Below are 19,703 nucleotides of genomic sequence, written 5' to 3'. Positions count from 1 at the left end.
GGAAGAGAAGGGGGAGGGGAAAGAGAGAAGGGGAGGAGAGAGAAAGAAAAGAAAGGAGAAGAGAAGGGGAGAGGAGAGAAAAGAAAGAGAGAAAGGAAAGTGAAAGGAAAGACTATACATACATGTATACACACACACATATAGATGCATGCATATATATGTATATATGCATGTATATATATGCATACATATACACAGACACAGACACACACACACACACACACACACACACACACACATGCAGATGATATACCAAGTTTTTTTTTACGGGTAAAAGCAACATGCACTACTCCTTTTCATTCACTCAAACTGGTCTTCTGGCTTTACCTCACAGACATCATTCTATCTCCTGCCTCTGGATTTTTGCACTCTGTCCACCACCCCTAAAATGCACTCCTTCCTCACCTTTGCCTCTTAGAATGTCTAGTTTTCTTCCAGACTCAGTTCAAAAGCTTCCTCCCACTCGAGACTTTTCTAGACTCTCCAAGTCGCTAGTCCTCCCTACCATTAATCATCTTGTATTGATTTTTGTATATATACATGGATGTATAAATGTTGTCTCCCCCAATAGAATGTAATTCTATTTATTGGGGGCAGAGAATAGTTTGTCTTCATCTTTGTACCCCTCAGTGATGATATACCTAGTAGGTGTTTCATGAATGCCTGTTAATGAATTACTTATTAAAATCCATGATTACTGATTAAAACTTATCATTAGGTAAATTTGGAGAGTTGAATCCAGGAAGAAAAGAGAAAGCATTAGATGATTAAATGTTCCCAATCTCATGACAGTGACTCCCACCATTCATTCTGCTTTGCTTCAACAATCACAAAACTGGCCCTGATCAAATATATGTCTAGTCAGTGAAACAATCTGCTTATGAATAAACGATGGCTGGAAGTTTGCGTTGTCAGAGAGCTAGTAGTCTTCAGATACAAGCGAAATGAGATTCTCATAGCCCCGTGACTCCTCTGGTACCCATAGCTTTCTCTCTAACCTTCAGAGCAACAGAAAGAGATAAGTCTCATCCCTAGGTTTGTCCTGAGTTAGGGGTAGCCTGGCTGATCTGTGGGGTCTTCCCCTAACTTTCCCCCTACCAGTTTGTGCCAATTCCATCTGCTGCCAACCTTGGATGTCCCCACATGCCCTCACCTTTCCTCTCCAGGCCCCAGTTCTATGCCACATTCCCTCACGGCTTTATAGATAGCTCATGTTGAAGGGTGAATTGGTCAAAGACAAGCACGAAGGTCCGTATACCACACAATTCACAGCAGCGCTCTGTGATCAAGCCATCGATGAGCAAGCATTCAGTGAGCACCTATTGTCCTGCAGACACTGACAGGCTCTGAGGATACCAGTACAAAAACAATTCAGCAATTCCTGCTCTCCATGAGCTTACAATTTAATGAGTAAAGCAACAAATACATGTGAAAATATACTTTGTTGTTCAGCCATTTCAGTCATGTTCCACTCTTCATGACCCCATTTGGGATTTTCATGGCAAAAATGCTAGAGTGGTTTGCCATTTCCTTATCCAGCTCATTTTACAGATGAGGAAACTGAGGCAAACAAGATTGTGACTCCCCCAGCGTAAGTGTTCGAGGCTGGATTTGAACTCAGGTCTTCCTGACTCCAGTCCCAGTTAACCACCTCTAATAGATATAGATATAGATTAGATATAGATATAGATATAGATATAGATATAGATATAGATATAGATATAGATATAGATATAGATATAGATATAGATATAGATATAGATATAGATATAGATATAGATATAGATATAGATATAGATAACAAGTATAAAGTTAATAAATGTGAATATATACAAAGTAGGCAAATACAAAATTGATTGACTAGCACTTGGAAAGATTTTCTAATGAGATGTGGTCATTCCCTGGGGAATTTAATTTGAATTTTTTGCATAAATACATACATACATATATATATATATATATGTATTAGTATTGACTGATAATCTATAGATGTTATATATGTAAATATAGATAGATATGTAGATTATTTAATCTACATATATATCATATCTAGAGCTGCTAGGTGGCACCATAGTGTATACAGCTCCAGGCCTGGAGGCAGGATGACTCACCTTCCTGAGTTCAAATCCAGCCTCAGACATTTCCTACCTGTGTGACCCTAGGCAAGTCACTTAACCCCATTTGCCTCAGTTTCCTCATCTATAAAATGGCTGGAGAAGGAAATGGCCAACCCCTCCAGTATCTGTGCCAAGAAAACCCCAAAAAGAGCCATGAAGTGTTGGACACAACTGAAAAATGACTGAACAACAACAACATTATGTCTATAGATATAGAGATGCAGACACATTGACCGATCTGTAGAAGTAAATATATAATCTTAGAACACTGAAAAGTCTTTAAGGCCCTAAGGCAATGGCTCTCAGCAGTCTCTTAGGTTAAAGCTATTTATTTTTATAATAACACTAAGACTTTTAATTTCTGGTATGATAAATATCAGTAGATATAATAATACACATAAACAAAACCTCTTTGGGAGGTCTTCAATAATTTTTGAGACTATAAAGGGCTGCTGAGAACAAAAAGTTTTACAACTGCTTAGAACTAAGGAATGAATGTCTAATGGTAGAATTTAAGCACTTCTGATCAGTAACTGAGGAGATACTGTGGTGCAGTGGCAATAATAGTAATATCAATCGTGATATAATGCTTTAAGATTTGCAAAGCATTTTGTGTGTTATCTCATTTTATCCTCATGACAACCCGGGGAGATGGGTGCTATTGATAACTCTATTTTACAGATGTTTCCTCAACTGAGTTTCCTAAACTGAGACTGAGAGAGGTTAAGTGACTTGCTCGGGGTCACATAAAAATAACAAGTATTTAAGGCAGAATTTGAACTCAGATTCTCCAAACTGCAAGCCCAGTACTTTATCTGCTGTATCAAATGCCACTGAACTGGGATAAAATGCTGTCTCTGAAATTTGCTAGCTGTATGACCTCAGGCGTGTCAAATCAAGCCAGAAAGCATATAGTAAATGCCTCGTGGGTGTCAGATGTTGGGTTATATGCTGGGGTACTGTGTTCAGTGTTGGTTCATCTAACCCCATGTTCTTTTCCTCCACCACTTATTTTATTAATTTATAAAATAAGAAGATTGGACTAGAGATGATCTCCAAAATCCCTTCCTGCTAATGTTTCATTATTCTGGGGGATGTTTGGGTGAGAGGATATTTTTTCCATTTCCAGATCTCTGAAATCATAGGTAACCACCTAAATCACTTCCTCCATAGACTTAAAAGTCTGGTCCCAGGGTGAGAATAGTCAGATTAGGGACTGGTCCTGGCAAATGAAGAAAAACACATTTTTAAATTATTGACTAGAGGCACAGGGATTGTAGAGCCTCATTGTACCATAACTAGTACCAGAAGGCCAGATTTTCATTGGGCTGAAGAATTTTTTTATAAACCACCAGACCTAGGGAATTCATTTTGCCTAAAATGTTCCAATAGGGCCAACAGGCCCAGCACACCACATGTTGCAAACTGGAAAGGACTCCTTGAAAGCTTTTCAGGAATTCCACTTATGTGTTCGTAGGCTGAATTTGTGATTTTCGGCAGAGGGTAGGATATTTAACTCGGGGAAATCAAGCACACATATTTCAGATGCCAATAAGCAACAGAACATTTTGTGTGCACCAAGAAAGAGGGTATGATAGCACCCAGCAATCCCACACAGAAATCCAAGGGCCTAAATTTAGATTTGAACTCAGCATCAGAACTTTAAATGCTCTGAACAGACAAAGCTCAGTATGAGGGCTCCCACTGAGGATTCTTTTTATTTTTTGAAAGCATTTCCCTAGCAATTAGTCCACTCATTAAGTGTCTACTACATTGCAAGGTGCTGAGTGGAGCCCCGCAGAAGATTTAGAAGTTGAGTTCATGGTCCTTATCTTCCGAGGGTTTATAATCTAGAGGGGGCAGATGACCCCCTGCACAATGGAGTAGAAAGCATCCTGGATTTGTCATCAGAGAACCTGGTTTTGGATCCGGGCTCTGCTTCTTTCCCTGTTTGTTGTTGGGTCAGTCAATTCATCTCTCAGTCTTCTCATCTTTAAAATAAAAACCACAGTTTAGAGCAGGAATGTGGCCCAAGGGCTGAATCTGGCCCTTCCCCTGTTTGTTTGTTTTTTAAATAACCCTTGGTTTTTACATTTTAAAATATAATAAAACTTTAAAAATATAAAAATTATTCTTAGCTCAAGGGTGGTACAAACTGCGGGCCTGTGAGAGATCTCTGAACTAGATCATCACTAAGGTTTTCTTAAGAAGAAAAGGTTCTGCGTTTGAATGAGATTCTGATAGTTGTTGGGATAGGTACCTAATATACAAACCTAAGCACTGAATAAATACACGAATGGGTGAACTCATGAACTAATGAACAAATGAATGAATTGCATTCTAGCATTTGGAGACAGAGGCTTTAGATTCGAATGCCAGCTTACTGCCTGCATGACCTCAGTCAAATCACTTTGCCATCTTGGGTCTTAAGTTTTCTCCTCTGTAAAATGAGAGAATTGGACCAATGTTCTCTAAAGACACTTTCAGCTCTAAGCTTTATGATCCTATGAATGAATGAATGAATGAATGAATGAATGAATGAATGAATGAATCTAAGATGGCAGGAGAATTGATGGACTCCATACACGGACATGACTGCATGACCCAGTGCTGAGGAATACCAGCCGCTATAATGAAAGAGTGAAACCAGTGCTCCATGGATTATAGGATCATAGATACAGAGTTCAAGGAGTCTCAGAAGTGAGCTAGTGCAACTTCTTCATTTTACAGATAAAGAAGTGAAGGCCCAGAGAATTTAAGTGATTTGCCCAAGGTCATATAGTTTGGAATGGCCAAAGTCAGGATTTGAACTCAGGTCCTGTGACTCCAAGTTCAGTGAGCATCAGGTTGAGTCAGACAATTTGTCAATCCCCTGACACTCCTTGGACTGTGACTTCTAATCTAGTAAGGATTCCCTAGTCTTAATTCCTCATCTGCACCTGGTTTCTCAATTTTTCTCAGTCCTCTGGAACTCGGTGCTCTGCAAATTGGCTCACACCAGCTTGGCCTAGTTTTTTGTGGTATACGTGCTTTCCTCTCAATGCCAGGTGGAAACTGTCCTTCCCTCCTCACCACCATAACCAATCTTGAGGAAGGTTTTTTTTCTCTGCCTGGGTCAGAACATAACAGAATGAATAAATAAATAGCTCACATATCTTGGATTTAGATCTGGAAGGAAACTTGGAAGCCTTCAAGTTCAACCCCTTCATTTTACAGGAGAGAAAACTGAGGCCCAAAGAGATTGTGACCTGCCTGAGGTCATAAAGCTAGCAATTATCTGAGTGAGACTTTAAACGCAGGGCTTCCTGATTCTAAATTCAATGCCTTATCCACTATTCCACACTGCCTCAGAGTCATACCAACATACGAGTGCTACTGGAATTGTTTTGTTTTGTTTTGTTTTTTCCACCAGATCAAGTTTTATTTCAAAACAAGTCCTTTCTAGACCATCCCAGATCCTCACTTCCCATACTGTTCAAAGGATATTTTAAGTTTTCAGCCTAAGTATTTTTTTAATTTTTAAATTTTTTTTCAGCCTAAGTATTTAATAAATAGAGCTATCGTATATTTCTTTTAGTATAGGGGAACTATGGGAGGGGGGAATGCTGAAAAGCTAAGGGCTCCATGAACCAAGAAAGTTTGGGAACCTCTGACTAGTGCCTCTGTTGAATAATCCTATGAAGTGGTTCCATGTATTTGAATTCACACTATTCAAAATTATCTTTGTGTAAAATATGATCATTGGTTCCAATGAAACCAATTAAAATTGGTTTCCAAAGGAAATTAAGCTCTGATGCCTATGTAATGGAGAAGTGGTAGTTAAGAACTCTATCTTTATAATCATCTACAATGTGCCATGCCTGATATAATCCCCCACGCAGACTTCAAAGCATATCCAGATATTCTATGACTGTTTTCTGCCCACTTACCACATGTCAAAGAGGAACAATTTGATTGATAGCTGAACCAAAACTGAGTGTGCATACAAAAGGCATTAATCAACCAGATCAATCACTTTCTTTGTGTTCTAGAGAGGAGGATGAAATTTCCTAAGCCCCAGGTGAGGAGAGAAGTTAAGGACCTTTTTCTCTCTACCCAGGCTATGGGTCATGGGTTCATGGCTCTGATATTGCTTCTGCCTCCGTTATGTCTATTCTTTCTTGCTCTTAAGTGAAAGAGTACTGGGGGCGACTATGACTTTTTGAGCTTTGAAAAGTTATAAGAATGAGCTACCAGAAGTCCAAGAACTGGAATCCATATAAGAGTTTCTTATAGCCAGGGCTAGTGAGGAGTGATACACACCAGTAGTGAACTGGATCCAGTATCTGAGATTCATCTTCTACAATGTAGTTGTCCATTACCCATTGGCCATGCTACATTCAGAATGGACTTGGTGTAGAGTGAATGATCTGTAGCAATTGCTTTAATTTTGCGCTTACTGTCCTTAGGACCAAGGTGATATAAGAGAGACTCAGTTGGAGAAAATACTTTGTAACTTCTGTCTTGCTTTATCTTTTCATTAAATATCCCTTTGTCTAAAAAAAGAGTCAATTCATGTTAATAGATTAAATTATATTGGGGCACTAATCACTTTTTAATTATTATGAGAGGGTGAAATACACAAAATGGGGTTCAAACCAATGACATTAGAGAAAAATCCCTTAAATTTACCCCTAGAACCCTGCTGGGGGAGATACAGCAAGCCCTCTGGGGATCTGATTTGCCAAAGAGAGTGGGATTTGAGACAAGGAAAAATTGTAAGAATGAAAATTTACATGGATTATGCCTCAAAGAGATGTGGAAGTAACCCTGGGTCTTTGACAGCCTTAACTTCAGCTCAGACAGCTCCTCCCAGGAGGCTGGGAGTTAACAATGGACTATGAGTTCATTGCACAAGGACCAGCCTAGCTAAATACAGAAAGGCTCATCACCAGAAGATTGCCCATTGAGTAAGAATTTGTTTTGGAACACAGTACCTCATGAAATCATCATTAAGGTGTGGAAAAGTTGTGGTCTATGTTAGTGGAGAGATGACCCACCTTGATGAGATCACAGATATTTTGAAGCAGTGAAGAAGTGCAATTCTGAATGCCTAATGTGATTTGACCCCTCTGTAGAGCCTGGTGATGAAGCAGATAAATTTTGAGTCTTGAAATCAGAAGACCTGCTCCATTCCATCTCTGCCATTAATAAGTTGTGTGATCTTGGTCACTTCTCCTTTCTGAACCTGTTTTCCTATCTATAAAGATTTTCCTTCCTTCTCAGGGCTGTTAGAAGCCTGAAATGCAGGAGTGGATGTAAAGTTATTTTTTAAACCTTCAAATGTTTTGTAAATGTAAATTAGCAGGGATATGGAACCAAGATGGCAGATTAGAGGCAATCCAGTTGAACTCTCTCAACATTCCCCTCCAAACAACTTTAAAATAACACCTCAAATCAAATTTTGCAGAGGCAGAACCAACAAAAGGTCAGGGTGAGACATTTTTCTGACCTAAGAAAACTTAGGAGATTGACAGGAGAAGTTTGTGACACCAGGCTGGAAGCCTGGCTGGAGCCCACACATGTACTGGAAGCAGCAACCACAGCAGTTTCAACAGCTCTCAGCCCAAAGACATAAGGGGCTTGGACAAATGGTCAGAAAGAGATTACAGGGAACCCTTTGCTGGCACTGATATAGCTGGCACTGATGGGCAATTGTATTACCTACCTGCAGCTCTGGGTCACAGACAGAGGGGAGTGCTGGTGAGTGGTCACAAGGAAGCAGGGTCCCTGGCCACAGTTCCAAGGTAAAGATAGTGCTAGTGCTTGTGGTTGCAGGTCACAAGAGGCCCTTCCTGGGTAAAGACCGAAGCACAGACCATGAAAGCAATGACTATACCTCTCCCAGGATCACACCACCTTGGAAGCACCAAAAATTTGCAGACCCCAAGAACTAGCTCTGAGGATAACAGCATGAAGAAGCCTGAAGCTTGAGAAAATCCCTCCCCACCCCAAGGTGAGCAAAGCCCAATTTTAACATAAAGTTCAAGGTTAAGAAACAGACTAGAAAAATGAGCAAACAACAAAAAGAATTTGACCATAAAAAGCTACTATGTTGGCAGGGAAAACCAAGTCAAAAACTCAGAAGAAAACAACTTGAAAATAGTTACAAGCAAGACCTCAAAGAAAAATGCAATTTTAAGCCCAAGAAGAATTCCTGGAAGAGTTAAAGAAAGAGATAAGAGTGGTAGAGGAAAAACTTGGAAAAAGAAATGAGAGTGAAGCAAGAAAATTATGAAAAGATACTATATCACTTGGCAAAAGAGGCACCAAAAAATACTGAAGAAATAACACCTTGAAAAACAGAATTGTCCTAATGGTAAAAGAGACACAAAAACTCACTGAAGAAAAGAACTCCTTAAAATGTAAATTGCCAGTAATAGTAGTATAATGGTGGTAGTGGTAGTATGAATAAATAAAAATGAATGAATGAATGAAAAGAGCATTAATTAAGCACTTGCTATATGCAATTCCTTCTACTAAGCACAGAGAATACAAATAGAAAAGCAAGACAGTGCTTGCTCTCAAGTAGCTCATATTCTAATAGGGAGAGATGACACATAGAGTAGTAGTAAGAGGAAGAGGAGGAGGAGGAGTAGTCATCAGCTTCAGCATTCCCTTTTCAATCCTCCTATTCCCTCTGGATGACTCCTCAACATGGCTGATACCCTCATCTTCCATCATAGAATTATAAATTTAGAGTTAGAATGAACTTTGGGTCCTCTAATCCAACCCTTTATTTCACCAAAGAGGAAACTGAGGTCCAGGGAAGGTAAGTGATTTGCCCAAGGTCACACAAGTAGTAAGCATCAGGGATAAGGTTTGAACCCAGGTCCTCTGACTTCAGAACCAGCCCTCTTTCCACCATACAATGGTGGCCCCAGTCCCATTTAATAATCCATAGTCCCTCTGAATTTCTAATACTGAGCTGGAACCTCTGAGGGCCTTAAGTAAGGACAATTCCTCTAGGCTTTCTCTGTCCCATTCTGGTTCTGAGTTATACCAGGGACTTCAAAGTCTCCCAAGGGAGTGAACCCATCACTCTAATACTCAGCAGCTGCCTTTTGGCCTCCTGGTGTTCAATGCCCTATAGCAAAGGCTTATGTCAATGTCAGAAAGAAATCTAGGCAGCTGCTACTTGGTGACAGTCTGGCACTGATCTGTCCTCACCCTCTTTATTTAGAATTAATTCCCCAACCTCTGAACAAGACAAACCCCTTTCAAGAGCCTGGAATCTGGATGAGGAAGAAAGGGAGTAAAAAATGACATATAGAGGTGTGCTTGAATTTGCATGATACAATGGAAAGAGTGCCATATTTAGAACCAGAGCCCTGAGTTCAAATCTTGGCAATGGTTTTTACTACCAATGGGCCCTTAAGCAAACCACAACCTCTGAAACTTCAGTAAATGAGTTAGGGTTAAGGTCTCTTCTAGCCCTAAATTTAGGACCTTGTGATTTCATTCCTAGCTACGATACTGAGCTACCTACGTGACACTGGGCAAGTAACTCAGTGCTCACGTTCAGAATTTCCATCTGTAAAAAGAAGATAATCTTGTCACTTTTCAGGGCTGGAGTGAGGAAGGTACCGTAGGAATCTTGATAGAGTAGAAATTATTAATATGTGAACATTCTCATCTTTTTTATGGAGTTCAGATATGAATATGTGATGATTAAAATTGTCCATCCTACAGTAAAAGAGACCGAGGCAAAACTCTGAGCCAAAGGCACTTTATTGCAGGGTCCATGGTTCCCCCTAATGAAGTGGACCTCAGATCTCATGATCGGAGCTGTCTCCTTCTTCTAGGACTTTGTATTTACAGAGTTTGATACCCAAAGATGAAAAAAAAAGGTAAAATACAGAATCTCGTCTGTTGATCGACCTTGCTCTTGAGGGCCAACAATGATATATTGGCTGGAGGAGGGGAGAGAAGGTCACAGAATAGGTGAAGTATGGGGTATTTCACTGTTTAAGTGGCCATAAGATGGCCATAAGATGGTCACCTGCTCATGTTGGACAAAAGAGAAGGGTCCAGAGGTACAAAAATAAATTGGAGGGCTGTCCACGTAATTGAGTCACCTCTGCCACACTGGGCTTGGTCATCATGACAAGGGAAAACAAGGATGGAGGGCCTTTGGTTAGCTTCCTATGATTAAGCAAGTGAACGTACAACCTGCAGCTCATAGCGATGGGGCCCAATATATAGAACTTATAATCACTTCCCCTATAGAATGATATCAAGTGGATTGATACTGATTCGAACAGAGTAGGTGTCCTCAATGAATCACCTTTCTCAAATAGTCCAGGGACAAGGCCCTCTTAGTATTTAATATTCTGTAGACTATTGCATTTATGAATAAAATAACTGCTTTTTGTTTTTTAATAAAAGTATTAAGATATTAGCTTATTATTATTATAATTACCATTTTTCTTATTACTGCTATTATCATTATTATTTAAAATCAATCAGAGCTCCAAGATACCCAGTGACAGAAGCAATCAATGAGCAACCCTGAGGCTTATAACTTTTAGTACCAGCAATAAAACCAGCAATACCTAGACCCTTTTCAGCACAATTTACTGTAACATAAGAGGATAGGCAGATATCAATCAGTTATCAGGTGTGTAGGAGGCCAGCTCATGTAGGAGGCCCCTCAGTTCACAGCTGTGGAAACTCTGAACTAAATCACTACCATTCCTGCAAATGCCATGTTACTCATTTGCCTTATGACCCCAAATACTTTTCCGTTTGGCCGTTCCCTAGGCCTTCCTTGATTAGAATGTAAGTTTCTTGAGGGCAAGGACTGCCTTGCTTGCTTATATATGTATCCTCTGCATTTAGCACTGTGGCAAAGCACATAGTAAGTGCTTTATAATGCATTTTGATTCAGTCATTCATTCAAATTTCAGAAGTGGGATTTGACCTCAAATCCTCCAACTCCACAGCCAGTGGGGTTTTTTTGTTTCTTTGTTTCTTTGTTTTTTTTTCCCTCACCACCGGATCACAATACAAAATGGTATGCAGGCAGTCGCTTACCAGGACATAAACTGCGGAGTTCCAAGCCGAAAAGGATGAAAGTTTGGCTCTCTCTGGTGAAGACTGATGGACAGCAAGTGCAGAGAGCAGGAGAGAGAGAAAGAGACGAATGGAAGCAGGGAGTCTGCAAGGAGGAGGGAGAGGAGAGGAAGGAAGATGGGCAGCTTCCTGTTTAACACAGCCAACACAATGAACTGCTTGCACGGATTGCTGAAGAAAAGCTGATCAGATGAAATACGCTTTAGTGTAGACTTACTATTTATCTTGGGAAGATTTCACTCTCTTTTTTCTTTCTTCCCCAAGTTCCCCCCAATGGCTTAGAAAAACAAAGCTGGCCATTGGGTTGTGATGTAGCTATTGGCCCAGGTTTATGCTCTATTCCACCATAGATTCCCCTTAGAAAATTCCACAGTAGGAAATCCATTGAGAAGGAGACAAAGACCGACCTCCTAATAAGGAGCACAGAGCTAGTGTCCCAAGATGGGCAGGGCCGATAGCAAGTGTCTCTGAGAGGACAGAAGGGCTCCCTGCTGCAGCTGTCAGCTCCGGGCTCTTTTAAGAGCTCAGATGATCCCCTTGCTGGAACTGGGAGAGATAAACCCATTGCTCTTCCCTCTTATCATTTCTATCCCACTCCCCTTTGCCAATGATAATTTTAGCTTTTAGTCTTGGCTCTGCCACTAGCTAGGTGTGCTTGATTAAGACCCTTTCTCTTTCTAGACCTCAATTTCCTTTTCTGTAAAATCAGGGCATTGGACTAGATGATTCCTAAAGTCCCTCCCATCACAGTAGTTGGTGCTCTAAGGTCTCTTCCAACTGTGACATTTTAGGATCAAAGCTCCCTTCTAGTGCTAACAGTCAAAATTATATTAATTTGGGGAGGGAGGGGTATGCAGATTGGATGTTCTTACAGCTCACCTATGTGAGGTGCTTTGAGGTAGGCAAACACTTCCCTGTGGAGTAAGTAGTACAAGTATGATTAATCTCATTTTATAAATGGGGAGACTGAGACTCAGAGAAATTAAATGGCATGCCCACAGTCACACAACTAAAAAGGGCTTGATAAGAGATTTGAACTCCTGACTGCCCAGTTCTGGATTTTTCTCATCATGCCAGGCTACCAGATTGGGAGGGTGCTTATAAGAAGAGGGTGCCAGTTCAAATGACAGGGTCACAGGGTAATAGATGCCTTCTAAACAATTCTGCAGGCAGGGGAATATTCTGTATCTAGTGCATAGAAAGTGCTGGATAGGCAGGAAGATGTTGCCGAACTGGCCAAACTCAGCACTGTACAAATGCTTGAATGATGCTGGGAAAATTTGTTAAAAAATGAGAATCAGGCCAGGTCACCAAGGAGGAACACAGAGAAATAGCACAACTGTGCAGGGACATAAAATGGAAAACGGAAATGAGAGAAGAGGGGCAGCCTTGTGAGAAATAATTGACATCAGGAACATGTGCTTCAGCTATAGCAGGCGAAAAGAGGAAGCCCAAAGAACACGTCACTCTGCTTACCCATGAGAAGGGAAGACGGGTCACGCAGGTCTGAGACCAAAAGGCAAGGCTTTCTAAAAACCTCCATTCCTATACCCAAATATAATGCCTTCTACAAGAATAACACCCAGAATTCATGAGGTGTTCCATATTTATATCTCCTCAAATCCCACCTCTTCCATGAAGCCTTCAGATCTATACATTTTCTCACCCTCTACTCAGAAATGCTCAGGATCATGGTATCTTAGAACTGGAAGGCCCCTTCAGTCATTTAGCCCTCCTTACCCTTTAATTTTTATAGATGAGGAAACTGAAACCCAGAGAGGGGGAGTGTCCAAGGTCCATGTGTCCAAGGTCATGAAAAAGAAAGGACGGACCTGGAATTCAAACACAGAACTTCTGACTCCAAATCAGTGCTCTGTCCATCATAACGCTAGATGTAATGGGCCACAAATGCTTATACACATGCTGTTCATTTATGTATTGGCTGAATGTTTCTATTCTTCTGCTAGTGTATCTGGGCCACTGTGTCAGCCTCAGATTAACAGAATCATCATAATAGTTAGCATTTGTATGGTACTTTAAGGTTTGCAAAACACTTTATATCTGTTAGCTCATTTGATCTTCAAAACAACATGAGGAACTAGATATTATTATCCTCTATTTTTGCAAATGAGAAAAATAATGCACAAAAAGGTTATGTTTTGCTGAGGGTCTCAGAGCTAAGTGTGAGGCAGAATTTGAACTCGGGTCTTCCTGAATCCAAGTCCTATGCTCTTCCTACTTGTCTTCATTCACGGTGTAGCTGGGGTGCTACATTCTACTCCAAGCCTTTCCTTTTCCCCCAGTTGTCAATGTTTCTACCTCCAAATGCCTCAAATGACTTTGAACTTATTTATCTTGTGGACATTATGTGCTCTCTCCCTACCTCTCAAGTCCAAAAGTAAGCTCCCTGAGGGCAAGGCCTATTTTAGTTTTCATTTTTGTATCCTATGTCTAGAACAGTGCTTTTCAGGTAGCTTAGGCATGTTTACTGACTTGAATTGGATGGAAAGAACCTTAAAACTCCCTTAGCCCCACTTAGCACAGTGTTTGGCACATAGGAAAGGCTTGACAAATGCTTGTTACCAAGTCTCTCTTTCAAATATGGGTGCATGCCAAGGTCGTACGATGGCTCTCTTCTTTTCTCACTTGCACCCTTTCCCTTAGTGATCTTGACCAATCCCATGGTTTTGAGGATCAGCTCTCTACAAATGATTCCCAAATCCATAAATTCACCCACAACCAGTCCCTTATTTCAAACTGTCTACTGCATGTCTCCACCTAGATGCCGCACGGGGCACCTCGAACTCAAGGTTCCAAGACTGAGCACTCACCTTCTTCACGAAATGTGCCCCTCTTTTGTGGCATCACTATCCTCCCAAGTCATCTGAACTTAACACCTCAGAGACATCTTTGGCTCTCCCTTCTCCATCATCACCTCCCATGCAATCAGTTGTTAAATCCTGCTAACTCTGCTCCCTGTGTGTCTCTCACTTCCATCTCCACCTCTAACTTCCCCTTCAACTGCCCTTGTCAGGCTGTCATCCCTTGTCTCCTCCACTCCTCTTGCAGCCTCCAGTTCATCCTCTCTCCAATCCATCCTCCACACCACTGTCCAAGTAAAGCTCCCAATGCGTAGACTTGGTTGTCACTCCTCTACTCAATCACCTTCAGTGACTCCCCACTGTCTAGTGAATAAAATATAAAAATCTGATCCTGGTATTCAAGGCCCTCCACGATATGGCTTTGAACTAACCCTGTAAGATAAAGACAGGCCTCATGCTACTCACCTTCATATATTCTAACAGTCTAGTCAAATTGACCTCTTCTCTGCCCCCTTCTATTCCTGTCTTCTCCTGCCTATATGATCCTCCATGTCTTTCAAAGACTTCCCAATCCCATTTCCACCTGTTGAATGGTCTCTCTTCCTTCTAAAGGCCTAGTTCAAGTACTATCTTCCATAGCGCTTTCTCTCATCATTTCCTAACAACCCAAGGTAAAAGTAATTTCATCCTCCTCAAATTCCTCCCAGAACTCCACCTATTCATTTCCTTATATTAAGAAGCAGCAAGGTCTAGTTGAGGTTAGACCTGGAGTCGGGAAGGTGGGAATTCAGACCCTGCCTCTGCCATTCAGTAGCTTTATATTGGCAAATCACTTAATTATCTGAATTTCAATTTTTTTTTTATCATTGGCAAAAACAAGGAGCATAATATTATCAGTACCTACCTCTCAGAGTTGCTCTAAGGCTCATATTAGATATTGGAAGTAGCTAGGTGGCACGGTGGCTAGCATGCTGGAACTGACATCGTGAAGATTTGTGTTCAAATCCCTCCTCAGACACTTACTAGCTGTGTGTCCCTGGGCACCCTTCTGTCTGTTTCAGTTTCCTTTTCTATGAAATGGGGATAGTAATGGTTCCTACTTCCCCTAAATAAGCAAAGAATAGTAAGCAGGCCAGTATGGCTAGGGACCATAGAATTGGGGGAATGAATGAGAAAATATTTGTAAACTGCTTTACAAATCTCCAAGTGCTATATAAATGTTATTTACTATTATTATCTCTCTCTTTTGAATCATACTTTTTATGTACAGCTTTTTCCTCCACTATGTTGTAAAGGCCCTGAGAGCAAAGACTAAGTCTTATCAATCTTTGTAACTCCAACATTAAGCACGGAGCTTTAGATATTGCAGATATTTAACAAATGTTTGTTGCAAGAAATTTAATAGAATCTGTTTACTCTTTAATTAATAGGCTATAAATAGTACTAGTGTTTAGCACAGTGCCTGACACATAGTAGGCACTTAGTAAATAACTGATTGCGCAGTGTTGATCTGAATGTAGACCTCCCATATTTCTCCTGAACACAACCTGAGAGTGGTCTATGAGCAGCACGTTTTTTTCATCATATAGCTAGCTTACTTTCTGAATTCTCAGAGATTTCCTTTTAGGACCATGACCTATATTCAGGGGTATTCTGCATCTGGCTAACAGGACAAAGCATTTTCACACCCACTGTCTCTCAGTTAAGCATGTTTGCATGGAGTCACCCTCAATGCTTTTGTTTTATCCTCAAATACCATCAAATTTTTGTTATTGTTGTCATTGAATAACGAGAGGAAGGAAGTCAGTATGGAGTAGTAGAATCTTAAACTTAGAGGAAGAAGAAAGGCCTGACTCCTGCTTCTGCTACTCACTAACTAGGTGACTTTTGGATAAGTCACTTCATCCCTCTGAACCTCAGTCTCTCCATCAATAAAATGGGAATAGATGTTAACACACCACATCCAAGGATTGTTGTGAGAAAGGTGCTTTATAGACCTTTAAATGCGATAGAATATAAGCTCCTTGAGGGCAAGGGCAGATTCCTTTTTTTGTCATTGTGGCTCCAGAATCTAGGCAGATTAAGGCAGACAGAAGTGACTTGTCCAGGGTCACACAGCTCATGAATACTTGTGGCTAGATTGAACTTAGGTCTTCTGACTCCAGGCCCAGCACTCTGTTTAATAAGTGCTTATCAGTTGATTGATTGATGTGCTATTATTATTTTCCTTTCCTCTACTAATGTTCTTATCTTGGCATTCGGGTGGTTCTAGGTTCCCCAAGGAGCTACTAAAGGACAAGCTCTGGCATTCCCTACTAATCAACCAGAAAGTCAACAAACATTTACTAAGGGCCAACTATATACCAGACACTGCTAACCTCTAGGGATAAAAAGACAAAAATGAAACAATGCCTGCCCTCAAGGAGCTTACATTCTAAAAGGGGAGATGGCGTGTACATGCAGGAGCATATATGAGGTATAAACATCTCCCTGTACCTGAACAGCAGGTGGACTTGGGAGGCAGGACACTAGCAATGAGTATCTGTGAGAGGACAGCATGGTGCAAAGGAGAATATATTTCATGAAGACAGCGATGTCTGAGCTGGACTTGGAAGGAAAATAGATATTTGTTTCCAAGAGTTCGAGATGAGAAAGGAGAGAACTCTAGGCCTAGGGGAAGCCCAAAGACCATAGATGGAGGGTCAAGCGAAGAATAACAAGTAGACCAATATGGCTAGACCCTGGAGTATGTGAAGGGGAGGAAAATGTGTCGGAAAAGATCGGAAAGATAGGAAGGGGCTATATTGTAAAGGGCTTTAAGGGGCAAAAAAGAGGGGCTTATATCTGATCCCAGAGGAAACAGGGAGAAATCGTATTTTACTGAGCTGGAGAGGAGGTGACGTAATCATACCTAAGCTTTAGAAAAATCAGTTTGGAAGCTGTGTGGGAAATGGATCGGAGACATACTTGAGCCCAGGAAACCAATTAGGATGCTATTGCAACAATCCAAGAAAGAAGTGATGGGAGACTGAACTAAGATGGTGGCTATGTGAGTGGGGAGGAGACATGTATGTGTATGTGTGTGTATGTATATATACACACATATGTACATATGTGAGACAGCAAGATTTAGCAACTGATTGCATGCGTGGGGTAAGAATGAAGAATGGAGGCAGTTTCCTCACATGTAAAATGAGGGGAGTTGGCCTGGATGAGCTCTAAGATTCTTCTCAGCTTTAAAGTTATGATCTTATAGTTCTAGGAATACATTTTCTCATGTCATTTTCCAAGTTATTGAATCATTCATACCTTTTGACAGAGCAATCCCACCAATGGGCCTGTACCACAAGGAGACCAGTGACAAAAAGATAGGATTCATATGTACCAAAATATTACTAGCTGTACTACTTAGAATACCAAAAACTGGAGAACAAGGAGAGAAGAAAATAGACATTTTTATAGCACATACTATGTACTAGGCCCTGTGCTAAGCATTTGTACAAATATTATCTCATTTGAGACCTATTAAGACAAACCTGTGAGGTAAAAGCTATTATGTTATCTCCATTTTACAGTTGAGGAAATTCAGGGAGACAGAAGTTAAATGACTTGCCCAGGGTGTCTGAAGCAAGACTGAACCTCTATCTACTGTGCCACCTTGCTGCCAAATACAATATAAATGAAGCCAACTTAAAAAACAACAAAACACAGGCCAACAACAATGGTCAATGTTGGTTCCAAGTTATTAAAGTCAAAACACACTTCTTTTAAGAAATAGTAGACTACCAAAAAATGGAAAACAACGTATACTGTCAATCACCATCAGTCTGTGAGACAGTCTATCTTAATGATTTGGTGAGAAGGTATTACGAGGGAGTTCTTTGCTGGGAAGTGACAGATGCTTCCAATTATTTTACAAACAAAATACTCTGGACCCTGGCTTGCCCGTGTTTGGGTAGCTATAGATACCCATTCATTTATATTTCAATATCTCAGTGATGGTGGTTGCAGGTCCCTTCCAGCTATAGATCTGTGATAATCCTATGACCTCGGCTATTACAATCCTCCCTCCACCAGTGCAAGCAGCAATTCTTCTTCATCTTGTCATCCTGGGCAATCCTTATTCTCATATCCTCACAAATTCTCCAGAGAGGATCTACCCAGCACACTGGAGGCCATCCGTTGGGTCTTTTAATATTTCATTGTTGCCAATGTAACACTCAGGCTGTCCGTCTGTTAATCCCTCACTGTCTCTATAAGACCAGCACACCTTTTTTTTTTCTGACCATATATATGCTTCAAGATGTCTTTTATGCCACTTCTCCTATGTAAGTCATAGTTAGTCATACGTTACAGTCTGGTGACAATCACCTTCCATTTGCTTCTCCCCTGCCTTCCAGTTCATCATCCCACACTAATCTAAATACAAGCAGAGGGAGCATGGGAGCTGGGCACAAATTTGTTTCATGCCTGACATGGAGCAAAAACCCCACCAGGTCACCCCAACCTTCCAGAAACCCAAGAGACAGAAGTAGTATTGCAAGGTTGTTGGGTTTCTTTATTTATATTTTTACTACATTAGCTAATTAGCTTTTTTTTTTCCCCAGGCCCCATTAATATTCCCTCAAGTGGATCACTTCCTCAGCTCTAATGACAGGCAGTTGTATGGTCCAGCATGCAAGGCAGTGAAAGATGGAGTTTACATTCAAGCAGCTAGACTCAAGGGGCTCTGGAGAGATTGGATTACTGGGTGTCAGAAAAGGGTCATTGTGTGGTTTGACCCTCTAGATAGCTGGAAGTGGGGACAATGAAATCAGCAATTTGCTTAACCCATCGATGATTTTTCCCTGAAAAATGAAGTCCATAGCAGCAAAATGACTGCCCTTGACCAATCCTTACATAGCAACTAAAAAAAAAAAAAAGCATTTACCAGCTCTCGTCCTGACCTTCAAGATTTCTGAAATCCAATTCCAAAGTACACTAGTATCAATTCTTTACCTTGACCTAAACATGATGAGATAAGAAGAGAACCAAGGTAGAGTCATCAGTCCTCAGAAGAGGACGTGTGCCTCCATGCATAATCCTAAACAAGCAAATTTGCAGACTCTGAGCTGCCCAGTACATTACTGTGTGCTTTCATTCTGTGCCCCTAGACACACACACACACACTCACACACACATGCACACATGCACACACACACACACACACACACAGAGTATGATTTCTAGCACTTGGTCTTACTTGAAAATAATAGCTAGCATTTATGTAGAACTTTATGGTTTACGAAGCACTTTACATGTGTTCTCTCATTTAATCCTCTCCACAGCCCTAGAACCAGCAGCTGGTGCCTGCAGCCTGAGACCCACAAGAATGCCCAGGGTATTTTAGTAAAGCCCTGATTGAAAATGCAATAGTACTGATATTGTATCAGTTAATCACTTTCATTTTTTTTCAATTTCAAATGGCCACACTTTATTTATTACTTGACAGAGGAAGTACATTCAACCCAGTTGAATGTCTAAAAGCAGAGAGACAATAAGATCATTACACTTTTATCTCGGATTTTGCAGCTATAATGAGCAATTATAGAAATGTCCCCTCTCTCAGGGATCTGTATTGCCTGGAGGAGATTGACTGGTTGCATTTGGT

The 19,703-nt window shown here is 40.8% G+C and overlaps 1 long non-coding RNA gene across 1 annotated transcript; it reads right to left on the bottom strand.

The window, feature by feature from the left end:
- Window positions 1–3,772: 3,772 nt before the first annotated feature.
- Window positions 3,773–11,320, bottom strand: LOC144455664 (uncharacterized). The gene is made up of 3 exons (XR_013484385.1): window positions 11,193–11,320; window positions 7,825–7,951; window positions 3,773–4,108 (listed from the first exon to the last, which is right to left on the bottom strand). It is a non-coding gene; the product is annotated as an uncharacterized LOC144455664 (long non-coding RNA).
- Between the last annotated feature and the right edge of the window lie 8,383 nt (window positions 11,321–19,703).

Source organism: Phascolarctos cinereus, unplaced genomic scaffold (genome assembly GCF_003287225.1).
Source record: "Phascolarctos cinereus isolate Bilbo 61053 unplaced genomic scaffold, phaCin_HiC Scaffold_2;HRSCAF=192, whole genome shotgun sequence".
NCBI lineage: Eukaryota > Metazoa > Chordata > Mammalia > Diprotodontia > Phascolarctidae > Phascolarctos > Phascolarctos cinereus.
This window is presented reverse-complemented; position numbering and strand designations above follow the sequence as displayed.